Genomic DNA, 13,686 nt, shown 5'->3' with positions numbered 1-13,686 from the left:
CAAAGGCAAATTAAAGTAGCTTGGCAGCCACTGTGGCACAGGAGGAAGAGGTAGACAGCTATCACAGCTGTTCCAAATGGCTTCGGCTGACAACAAATGGAATGGGTCTGCTGCTATGGCATAGGTTGGGAGAACTATTTTTATCTGTAGGCTAGCCCTCCAAAATAGCCCCCATATTTTTAACATTGTTGGTGAATTGCTTGGCACAAGACAAGAGCTCCAAGGTTTGAGCTGTGGCTTCACTCTCCTTAAATCGTAAGTGCGCCCAATCATGCTTTTCATCAAATAATTTGGAGCCATCAAAGGGCAGGTCCATCTAGGATGCTTAGATATCTCCTGAAAACCCTGTTGATATAATATCATCCAGATGTAACTTCTAAGCACAACAATGGTGCCAGTAGCTCTGCTAATGCAGTCTGTGTTGGCAAGCAGCACACAAGACATACTTTGCTGCTTCCTGTCCAACATGTATCATTTGAGACATCGAGGATCTACGGTCTTCCAGGACAGCAGGCAAGCTCTTTCTGGCCATGTCCCACAGAGTGTGAGTGTATCTGCCCACACGCGTTACAATGATTTATAGCTAAAGTAGCCGAAGAAATCATTCCCCTTTCTGAAGGTATCCATACATTTTGACTTTCTAGTGAAGAGTTAGTTGGAAATACATTGGGAGTAACTTAATACTTGTCAATTACTGCATAGGATGCTTTGTTAAAAAATCAGGAACACCAGGAGCCAGTCTATGAGCCAGTCTATGTTGCCTGGTCACAGGTCATTTGACCATAGGACCAAAGCCTGGCTTATCCCAAGTTGCCATGACAGTGTCTACGAGAGCCTCTTTGAAGGGCAATAGTAGCTCAGAGTACGTTGAACTAGGTTGAAGGATCACAGTTAGTACATTTTTCTCAGTTTCAACAGCAGGGCAACAGTAGCCTAGCACTTCTGATATTCTCCACACTGCTGCAGCAAAAAAAGTACTTTCTTCAGTTGGTGGCCTAGGTGGCAAGTTCAGCTCGGTCTCAGGAGATGTACCTAGGTTATTGGCATTCTGTAAATCCAAATATGGTCCGGTCCGTCATCAATATATTGGGTGGGAAGCAGGTTGTCCACCTCCTCATCATGAGCTGTATCATGGAGAACATTTTATATAACCTAAACTGCATCAAATTCAGATTCAAATAATGACTCTTACCTCAAATAGCATTAGTGCTGATGCAAAGGCCTAAGATTATTGCACTAGTTGCATAATGACTGGCTGTGCTTTTATTATCCTGTAGAGTGCCACAGGCTGGGCATGGGTCGATGGTAATTTTGGAATTTGAGACTGGTCTCGGAGTTATATCCAAGGTTGGCACCAGTGGAGCTAGCCTGGGCTGCCAAATTCAGGAACTGGGATAGAAGTGGGATTCATCGCTGGTACTGGCTCAGGTTCCAGTTCCAGTGAGTTATGTGGTGCCAGGAAAGGTCTCCTTGCTGAAGGCCTACTTGGGGCCCATGCGGCTCCATGAGGCCAGAAGACACACTAGAAGATCTTGCAAGTGTCTGAAAAAGTAGCAGCATGGCCTCCTTGAAGGCCACTATTTGCAGAAGGATTGACAGATCAGACAATTTGGGGTACGACGGGACTGGATCAGAATCAGAAGACACTTTTAATCCTTTGATTTACGTCTGTGCATCTTATCTCCTGATTTCAATTGAAAAGATTGCATAAAGTCCCACTTAGCTTTCTTGTGCTTATGGCACATTTTTAATTTTGATCTACCGGAAGCCTTGGAGTGGGAATGGGACTTTGTGCAGGTCAGGTTTATGGAACAAAATCACAAGCAGCCCTGTGGCTCGGTGCAGGAATAGGACTTATGTTTCAAACATGCCTTTTTATGTTCTCTGACAAATTAATTTTGCCTCCAGCTCCCAGATCATGTCAGCATTGAGGGTCTATGATGGACATCTACTCTGTGCAGCTCTGGCATGGCTTAAATCCTGTCATAAACTGAGGAGACGTTTCTTAGGACACTGAAGAAGAAATTTGGAGGCCAATGGAAGACTGAAAAAGTTGTAAGCTGAGCTCCAGATTTGTGTTGAAGGATGCGTAAAGGAACTGATGACAGCACACAGGGGTGACACTTATATGCGGCTCCACTCCATCACTTCAGGGGTGGTACAAAGTCACTGCAGAGCCATGCATCACTTACTGGTGTGCATGAGCACTGTTGAAAATTTCTCCAGATCCAGTCTCGTGCCTGGAATATTCTAAAGAGGAGCAATCTGCGGTTTGATGTATTGATCAGAAGTATGGACAATGCTTCACTGTAAAGACGTGCAAATATATATTACATCACCTACAAAATGTGTTTTTTTTTCCTGCTGGATTTACATTCAGTTGCAACACAGATGATTCTATTATCCTGACTCTGGACCGCATCTTGGCAGGATAGCAGTGCAAAATAATGAACTTAGACTTCAGGTGGCACAGAAAACAGCAGTGCTAGTCCATGTTTCCAAGATATAGGGGGTCATTCTGACCCTGGCGGTCTTGGACCGCCAGGGTCACGAATGACGGAAGCACCGCCAACAGGCTTGCGGTGCTCCAAATGCCATTCTGACCGCGGCGGTAAAGCCGCGGTCGGCCCGCCGGGGCCGGCGGTTTTCTGCCGTTATTGCCCCGGCTGGGAGAATCCGCCAGGGCAGCGCTGCAAGCAGCGCTGCCCTGGGGATTCTGACCCCCGTACCGCCAGCCTGTTTCTGGCGGTTTTCACCGCCAGGAAGAGGCTGGCGGTAAGGGGTGTCCTGGGGCCCCTGGGGGCCCCTGCACTGCCCATGCCAGTGGCATGGGCAGTGCAGGGGCCCCCTAACAGGGCCCCGTCCAGCTTTTCACTGTCTACCTAGCAGACAGTGAAAAGCGCGACGGGTGCAACTGCACCTGTCGCACGGCCGCAACACCGCCGGCTCCATTCGGAGCCGGCTCCTGTGTTGCGGTCCTCATTCCCGCCGGCCCAGCGGGAATGTCAGAATGGGGGCTGCGGAATTTTGGCCGCATGGCGGCCAAATGGCGGTTTCACGCCCGCCAAGGTTGGAATGACCCCCATAGTTTCTAAAAAGGTCCTATGAATTGTATAATTCCTAAGAAAGCAAATCCTGCCTCACCAGGAAGCATAGTCAGGACCTTATACATTGTAAAAACTCTTAGATATTATGCTGCAAAGTGCCAAATAAATCATTTAAGCTTCAATGCTAGAAATGAAAAAGAGAGGTTAACAGCATTGATAACTAAATTATATTGCTGTGACTCATAACAGTTCTTCAATATTCTTTGTGTTCTCTCAAACAAATGTCTTCTAAAACCAGTCAGCAAACAGCTAACAGCTCTTACCGGCCTACTTGTCACTTCCAACTTGGTCCCCAGGCAAATTATCTTTTGGACTCACTGCCAACCAAGATATCTCCATGACTTCACACACATTTCCAAATTTGAAATAACTGTCTCATTCCAGTTACACCTTTTCAAACAAGCATTGGCAAGCCCCAATAGGTCTAGCTTATAAATGCACTGTCAAGCCAGACCTAAAAAATCCAGTTAGATTAATGACAGCCCTCCTATCATCTGTGCTCGTGCCACGGAAAAGCATAATAAATTATCTAGTTATCAAGACTCTTTAATAACATTACAATGTCATATGTGTGCCCCTGAAAGTTCAACCTCAGGCAGCTGGATAAATAAACAAAATGATCACAGCTTTGTGGAGGGCAAGCGCCTTTTTGTGAAAGCACATCACATCTGCCCAATCAAAACATGTACTCCTGGTTCCTAACATGGGCAGACCCAAAGCTACTCTCTAGTGATGCTCACCTAATTGTTTGGTAAAGGCTGCGCTGTCAAGCCAGACCATAAAATGATAAATCTTCCATTCCACACAAAGACTTTAGAAACACAGTGCAGGCTTTGATCTTCTCATGTAGGCCCTCCTAAAACAGTGCTTGACCTTCTCAGTGCCATCCTGTCAAATGCTCTCTATCAAACCAGATCATATTAATCCCATCATGAAAAAACTCCTCCAACCATAATCCCCTACAGTTGCAACTGGAGTGGGGACCTCTGTGCTCCCCAATTCCTACCTGGAAACTCCAGGCTTCGCTACTAGAGGACCTGGCATTCTGGATGACAACAGAGGAGAATCTCCAGAATTACTTAACAGATAATTGAGGCACTTCCTCCTCTAAGTTAATTGACTGGAAGGCTATGAAAGTTGTGATTAGGGGCCACTGTATACGAACAGTAGGTGGCATTAGAACCACCTTACATAATGACTTGACGACACTCGAATCATCTTTACAAGCCCTAGAAACTGAAGCTAGACGAGATCCTGCAAACTGAGCAAAGCTGACCGCAGTGCTCACTACACATGCACAACTGATAGAACAACTAAGAGGTGTTGACTTCCGCACTTACCAGGCCAAAATGCAAGTGGAGGGTGACAAGCCCCGGCCACCTGATAGCATGGCTTCTGCATAGCACTAATCCCCCATTGCCTATGATAGAAATTAGGATGTCCCTCACTACCATAGCCCTAACTCAGGCAGACATCCATGAGGCATTCACGGCCCACTATCGCACCCTGTATGACACCTCCAACACCCTCCCTCGCCGGAAGACAAACGGGATGTAATTGAACAATTCCTCGTCATGGTTGATCTCACAATAATTACCTCACTAAAGAGAGATGACCTTAACGCACCTCTTACTATACAGGAAATTCAAGGTGCAGTTACAGGTGCACCTACACTAAAAACACTGGGTTTGGATGGGCTCCCCATAGAATTCTATAACATATACGAAAACCAACTGGCCCCTAAATTGCTAGAACTATATTAAACAACGCTTGAAGAGGGCTGTCTCCCACTGTCACTAAGAGTCACTGTTAGTCTCCATCCTAAAACCATGGAAAGACCCCCAAGAGCTTGCTTCGTACTGCCCTTTGTCGATGCTGGGCTCAGATTTTAGGATTCTGAGTAGTTTTGGCCAGCCACCTATACGACTAGCTGACACGCCTAATACACCCTGATCAAAATGGGTTTATTCCTGGGAGATTCACCACTTTAAATATATGCCACTTGTATTGGGTGATGGGGCTTTCTCGGGTGCAGTCGCCATATGCTGTATGCTTGGTATTGGACCTGGAGAAAGCACTTGATACTATTAACTGAAACAATATGTTCTCGACATTGACGGCTTTTGTGTCACGAGACATATGCAAGCCCTCATATGTCTCCTTTATGTAGACCCAACAACGCGGGTCAAGATTGGTCAGCATGTCTCACCCCCTCTTAAGGTGAGCAGAGGGACACATCAGCGATGACTACTGTCCCCACTGTTTTTTGCCTTGGCCATGGAAACCCTGGCACAATGGTTAAGACAACAGGGACACGAGTGGGGAATTAGAGCGGAGAGGGAGCTATCACTATATGCCGATGACGTGCTGATCTAAGTCCAGGTTATACGGGAGGGTATTGCACAGATACAGGATACCTTATGAGAATTCAAAGTAGCGTCCAGCCTAAGTGTGAGCTGGACCAAGTCATGCCTATACCCTTGAAGTCCACATTGCCCCACCTACCAGTTTATGGTAGATGGACGGTTGCTCTGCTGGGAACCATGCACCTTCTGCTATCTCTGTATTAATATTTACCATAAAACCATGCACCTTCTGATAAGTTGGTATTAATGTTTACCATACTACGCAAGACATGATAGATGGAAATCTGACTCGGACTATTGCATCCCTATGGTAGCAAATGACATTCTAGAGCACGTTGCCCCTCACAGTCTAAGGCCAGTTGTCATTGGCCAAAATGGTTATACTGTCCCAATTGCTTTACCACTTCCAGAACATACCCGTTTGCATCACAAGGACCATATTTCATGATCTACATTCAGCTCTGGGTGGGTTTATTTGGAATAAGGGATGTCGGCGGGTTGCACTTCATAAGCTACAGCTACCTGTGCATGGGGGTCCTGGGCGCACCAAATTTTGAACACTATTACTTAGCTGCACAGTTACAGAGACATGCATGCTGACTTATGGGACGCCCACTGGCAGAATTGGGCTCCCCACTGAGGTACAAGTGAGCACTGTGATCCTACAGCTTCTCCTACCACTCGCACAGCTCCCACAAGGGGCTGCAGGATAATTGTGAACTGCATATGATTGCTTTATTCACAGCTTACGTCTCATGCCACAAATACTTCCATACTCCACGGAAATCCTAATACATGCAATATCCTCCTTTGGGCTATGTTGGGAGACACAGGACTAGCTGCTTGGAAAGACGCTGGAGTGGATACGCTAGGTGCACTCTTCCAGGAGGGAGTGCTCATGACCTTTGAACAGCAGTGTGAGGAATACGATTTACCAAGAGGTCACTTCTTAGCCTATGGCCACTTACTAGATGGAACAGCTATGGAATATTACTGATTTAGACCCCACCCAATATCCTCACATACATACCCCTACACCTTATGGGGGCAGGCTAAGATGTCACCTGGCTTGCCCAGGCCATTGCACACACAATACAAGACCCATTGATCGCGCTCCACAGAGCATGGGAAGGACACAGGAATAGGGGCTTTACTGACAAAGAATGGGAAGCTACACTTATACCCTGGAAAAGCCTTCCAAAATTCAAAGTTTCAGTACATCCAATTTAACATTCTTCACAGAGCATCTCTCACACCTGCCACTCTGTCTCATATGTTTGGCTCCTCATCGACCTGCCCTCGATGCCAGCAGCTGGGAGCAGACATGATCTGGGAATGTGAAGAATCCCAATCATTCTGGTCCAAAGTGTCTACTGCAATGGAAGGAGCACTATTGGGTTTATGCCAACGCCTGAAAATGGCAAAGGCTACATCCCGCTTCACAGACATAGGCACTCTTAATAGTGCATAGGTTGATAGCTACGCACTGGAAAGCCTAACTCACTGGTGTGTCGTGACTCTGAAATGGGGTCAAGCAGAAGCAGCGGCGCCTAGGTGAGAAGCAGCACACAGTCTGCGTAAGTACCCAATAGCAACTCCATGGGAGACACTGCTGCTAGAGCTCTAAACGCCTCGAGATGAGCAAGCAGCGGATTAAATATGCTCAATTGCTGAAGCCAGAATATCAATTGCCTGAGCTCGTTCTGGATCCACGGAGCGTAGGCCCTACCGACAGACATGCAGTAGCTATAACCTCTCTTACTGTGACACAGAGACCATAGTTGTTAGTTCGTACTTGTTATAAACAGCAAATGTACACCTCACACTCCCTCACTAGACATGTATCCTGTCATGCTGCTGTGATGTACATTTACAATTTAATGGTACAGAATAAAAATGAAAGAACTCCTCTAGCTAGCCTAGATGACAGAATTCACTTCAAACTGGCCTGTCACCTACAAAGCCCTACACCTACGCCTAACCAGCTATTTTAAAACAAAGAGGTATGGGTACTGGATGAACGACCTACTGGAAGCAAACTGAATAATCCAACAAATCACAAAAGCAAAAAACACAAACAAACACTGAACCAAATCTTCTCATGTCTTTCTTTTAAACTTGTGAACACTGAAAACCCAACTATTCAGGTTCCATTCCAAAGACTGCATTTAACTATGGGACCTCCATGACAGCCTGTATCCCCTCTTTGTTTTTATTATCATTATTGTAACTTTGTCTTGCACCTATCTTTCACTGTGCGTTTGTTACATGTGAAGCACTCAGTTGCAGATGCAGCTACATTAGTGATAAATAAATATGTTTAATAAACAATAATTGATGAGAGCCAAAATCTTTTTAATGTTGTTTTACACACTTCACTACTGGCAGTATCATCGCCATGACAAAAATATATTATGAACACATTTTTATAGACACATAAAACAACTTAAAAAGGAAATATCCATCTTGCAATAAAAAGAAGCATTAGGGAAATAGCAATAGGAAATATACAGTTAACTAAATTGCCGGAGACTCAGTCACATGGGACCGCAATACTATCACTAGACAAAGCAATCAAAGTCCACACAGCATCAAGTCATAAAGGAAGGGCAATGAAAACATACAGTTATTAGACTTAAACTGACTCTGTTATGTACGTAGGACTGTGGTTAGCAGCACCTATGTAAGAAGAATTTGGGGGCTGACTGGGTTTCAGTTTCAATGTGAGTTACACACACCCCTATCTGCTATTCATTATTGGTTTTCCCTGTATTAGGTTTCGCCTGAGACAGCGCACATGTGCAGTCGATTACATTTTTTGTTGACAAAAAAAGAGTAACAAGCATTTGCAATGCAATGGGTCTCGCATTTGCTCGAGTTAGAGCTATTAGCATTGTAAACTCCTAAACGGACTTTTCTTGCCACATAACTTGAAAATCAAAAGTAAAACAGTTTCACATAAAAGAGCCGATTCAAAGCACCACGGCTGCCATGAGCATCAGCGATAAGGAGAGACACAAAAGGAAAAAGAAGTTTGTTAAAACTTATCTGCAAAAGTGCAATTAGCCATGTAACAGAGGCGATAGCAAAGGTGGTAACAAAATCCCCTCAAGGAGGGACAAATGTAAACCATTTACCAATGTAATCAAAGGATTTTTAAAGGGCAAGCCCACTAACGAGTGATTGTGATGGGCATGAGGTGGGCGTTGTTCAAAGCCCAGATACCATACCAACATGTCGGAAAAGCAGCGCATGCGCGCTGCTATGCTCGAACTCAAAATGGGCTAGAGCTCGCCCATTACTTACCATAGGTTGGCTTGAACGTCCTTCGCACTGCGTACTTCCTGCTGGGTCATCAAGTGTTTGTCCCTGCTGTGGAGCATGGACCAAGTACAAGTTTTCTGCCTGCAGCAAGTGAGCTTTCCTACTCCGCCACCCTCCATTGTGTTGTTGCTGCTGCTGTCTCCCTCCTCCCATATACCTCTCTCATGTTACTTGCCCCCATCAGTCCTCCTCTTAATGCCTGTTGTGTTGCTGATTCTCTTCTCCTCAAAGTTCCTCATATCACTGAATTGACTGCTGACCTTATATATTACATAAACACTGCGGATCATAGTAATGCTGTGCCAGTGGCAGAGGAGAGACAAAATACATGGGGGTAAGGTAAGTGTTTTAGTTGAAGACAATCCAAAATGGTAATGGTGTGTTGAGTCTGCCAATTATATAATGCTTCAGTCATTTGTGTGATGAAATTAAAAAGCATGCTATAAAGAGTTTCAATGTTCATTTTCATTTACTCTGTAAAAGGTTGGACTTATTCACTACAAATGTCCTGAAAGTTGCAGATATAAAGGAAGCACCCTTAAGTGACATTCTCTTTGCAGACAACTTGCATTTGTAGAGACAACATTTTTTATTAGAAAGTTGTCAACATTGTGCTCTTGCAATACCTGTTGCTGCTTGAATATGTGACACAGAAATAATATACACCGTTGTGTTGCTTGCCCCCGCCCTCATCACTATGTCCAATATGTTGTTGACTCCTCCCCCACTCATGGTTCCCACTGCACCGCCAACCCTCCAGTCCCCCAGATAAAAACATTAAACAAAGCCAATTAGCTATTTGGCTTTGTTTAATGTTTTAGGCAAATTGCACAGCAACACAGGCTGCTCTGCATCGTGGTTTAAAGAATAAAAAAAAGACGCTATGACGTGGGGAACACTAGCCATGTCACATTGCTTTTTAATAAAAAATAAAAAAACTAAACTTTATGTCATGTTATATAGCATCCTCTGCTGCTGTGCAGCATTTCTTTAAAAAACAAAATAACATTGCCAAAGCCAATAGATCTCACATAAACAAACCTATTGGCTTGCCAATGCTTGTTAATTATGGACATCTGCACAGTAGTGCAGTGCTTTCCAAACTTTTTTTTAGAACCACAACCCAAAGTTTTAGAACAACAAACTCCTGCAACCCATCTAGCTTTAATGGACATCAGGTGGGGACACTTTTATATTGTAACTTTGGACACACTTTCAAAATGCTGTGAATTACCAAAAAAAGTGCACTTTTTTAATTCCTCTCTAACAGCAAATGTTTGTAAATGTCACAGCTCTGACCACGCCTTTTGATGCCTTTATCTAACTGGGGCCAAGATACTGATCGGTCCGTAAAAGATTCTGATGGTGAACTGCACAGGAGCTGGAACACTTTTCACATTGGGGTGGTGGCCTGTGGCATCTGTTCACTAAATCACAAAGCTTCTGATTATTTTTGGTATTAATACCAGTGGTTTTAGCAAATTTGAAAAACTCCTTGTGCAGCAGAGCATGGGCTCAGGCCTCATATCAATTCTTCTATTAAAATAAGGCCTAGTGGTGTATTTTGGACTAATTATATATATATATATATATATATATATATATATTTCCCGTTGGATAGTCATAGTTAGGACCACATTTAAACAGGAAAAGCATTGTTTGGTTTGCTAACAACTTTGGCACTGTTTGACAAATCTTCACAAAACATCCCAAAAAAAAGATCATCCGCCTTAGTTCAGATGGGGTGATCCATCAAGCGAGGGCAGAAAAAAAGGGGTGGTCCAAAAACATGTTTTCCTCCATTCATTTTTCAATCAAAAAATTAGACACAGACAAAAAAGCTGAATGGAACCACACCAAATTTGGCACAAAGCAACATCCTGGTCAAGAAAGTTTGCTTTTTGAGACTTGATGTTATTCTATAGAATATGATCCCAGTGAAATGTATTGATATTTTTAAGCATTCCCAGAGCGGGAGGTTTTGCTCGTTATCTTGGGAATGCAGAAACCTCTTGTGTTTGGTTTTATGGCTGCATGATGTGGCCTGAGTATAATCAAAAGACTGATTTTTTGTTAAATATAAATGTGTTAATAACATGTTTAATGACAAAACCAACAGGCTTGCCTTTTACATACTGAAAGTAACCTACGCTAACATCTTTGTTAAAAAAACAAAAAACAGAAGTAATAGGTTTTGAAAAATACACATATTTTGCAGTTTCACATAGCGCAAACACAGCCCAAGGGCATTGGAGCTCTTCACATGAGCACCAAATTATATTAGCTCAGATTCATTTTATTTCAAGCACAGCATAAATTACTGGAATATTGCCTCAGAATCTTTCTTGGTAATACTTGCAAAAGTTTATTTTAAAACTGGACTTAGGGACATAGTTCAGCACCCTTACGCAAGTGGTGCTGGAACAATTTTCCTAGTGAATGTGCTGACATCCATGTTACATCACTGAAGTCATAGGGATTGTAAAAAAATCCTAGCTTCACACAAAGTGTAACAAATGTATTCAGTACAAGAGTGCCAATGGTTTAGTGTGTAGGTGATGGTGCATTTTAGAGCACACTTGTAAATATGTTACTGAAGGATTGTGCAGTAGCTCACGGTCATTACATATTTTCCACTGAATGGCCAGTAAATTTGCACAGACATACAGTTTTATTAATAAAAAATCTAACATACAAATAACTTGTGGAAATAGGGTCTTAGTATAGATTTATCATTTGTGAATCACCAAGTAAAAGTGTCTTGATTTGTTTTCATCCTGTTAAAATCTTTGTTTCCATCACACTTCAGAATTACAAAAAGTGCGGTTCATTTTTGCCTTCCTAACTGCTGATATATTCTGAAATATATGTGCAACTCATTTAAAGGTATTTTAATGTTGTATGTTACAAAAAAATAAGATCCTAAAGCATTTCCTTTCACACTCCCTGTAGACCAGCAAGATTGTCACATAGTTCACTTTAACACCTTCTCTGTTTGCAGTCAGAGAAAGAAAAGTAAACACAAATTCCCATGTTAAAAAGAACTGATCTGTCAGAAGACACGGCCCGACATTTGACCTCGGTTTTAGAAGCTCAGCAAATGTGCAAAGATAAATACAAAATGTAAAGGCATCTTTCTGTTTTACTGTTTTGCAATCAACAATTCCTCTGCGACCCACGGTTTGGGAAAACGTGATCGATCCCAAATGGTCAGATCCACAACCGATTTTGTGGATAGTCACATAAAATAATTGAGGTCATAATAAATCTAAATGAAGCTCATTTATGTGATTGATGATTTTCCTGACAATGTCACCACAAGGACCTACACTGGACACTCCTCATTTAGTTGGACAAAAACATTATTATTAAACGATTTGAACCTTCACTGCATAAGTCAAATCAATATCTCACTTTCGTCCTTGCGCATAACTGTACTAACTTGTAATAAAGACCGCATATTTTACATTATATGCAGTAGAAGTTTTTCCTAGTGACTTGAAAAGAAAAAGAAGTGACCAAACGTGTACTGGGGTTTGAATAATTAAAATGACGTTACCTATCTTAATATCACGAGCAGTGGGAATTGGTTTCACTTTTCTCGACATGAGATGCAACTTTTGTCGGTGTATGTTTTGTATGTGAAACAAAGTCTTATATTTATTTCTTTACACTTCAACAATTCCGAGTTACTTACTCAGGATTTCTTCCACTGTTCAAAGCCTGTGGGTGAAACGGGTTTTTCTGTAGAATTTCTCCAATATGTTCCTCTTCAACTTTCTCTTTCCATCACTAAAACATTTTAAAATATAAATCATTTCACTAGGTTTTTTTTATTTACAAGCTGATAAGGAGGGAACTGCCTAAATTCCAGTGAAGTGGTTAAATGGCTCCATTACTCAACATTGTTTATGGTCTACTGAAAACATGCAAGAATGATCTTACCTCAGATTAGCAAAAAAGGATGGACTTTTGCACATACAGTTCTCAAGTTTTTTGACACTTTTGGTAAAGGGAGCTCTGGCCAGTTAGCTTACCTGGCTCAGTCAATTATGGGGCTGGAACAAAATAGGTAAACCAAGTTCCTGACAAAATGTGATGGTCGGGTAATCTAAGAGATGTTTAAAGTTGAAGCATTCGAAGTTCAATCTTGTATTTATTAATGGAGGCATTGTGCCAAGTTCCTGAATTCTTTACCTGAGAACTAATTTGGTATGTAGATGTTAACAAGTGGGGTTACTATACATGTAGGTCTTTTGAATTGCACCAATCTATTTCGTCTTTGAATCTCGTGGCACTGGCCTATGTACTACTTCCAGTTTTACCAGGACTGTACGAAAGCACTCTACTGTTTCCCAAAAGGGTTTATGTGATTCGATGAGAAAATTTCACTCTGCGAAGGACATGATTTCTTGAGGGAGGCATTTTATTTTTCATCAGTGGCTCTCACTTGACATTAGTGTAACATTTACTGTAGCCAATCAAATCTTAAAACTTTGGAGGGCACTGACCTTTGTTTCCCATAACAAATAATGTAATGTTTTGATGGGCTGACGGAAACGACTTGTTTGATTAAATATCTTAAGGCTTTTTATGTCTTTTTTATCACATCTATAACCCTTAATAAGTTATGTGCAAGGGATATGTTTGTATATGTTTTGCAACTGGAAAACTATCTGTAGGATGTCCCAAATGTAAAGGTAATTTAAATTATGACATAATGACTATCCAGTTTGTGATTACCTAGTTTATAAATGTATCTTGAAATAAAGACAACAATTTCTCATTTAAATTACTGTATGTAATTAAAATATACTCACGTGGCTTGCAATTTTATGAAGAGCTGTCCATGCCCCCTGGATGGGATTCTTTGAGTAATTTTCTCCAGG

The sequence above is a fragment of the Pleurodeles waltl genome, chromosome 4_1 (assembly GCF_031143425.1).
Source record: "Pleurodeles waltl isolate 20211129_DDA chromosome 4_1, aPleWal1.hap1.20221129, whole genome shotgun sequence".
Taxonomy (NCBI): domain Eukaryota; kingdom Metazoa; phylum Chordata; class Amphibia; order Caudata; family Salamandridae; genus Pleurodeles; species Pleurodeles waltl.
This window is presented reverse-complemented; position numbering follows the sequence as displayed.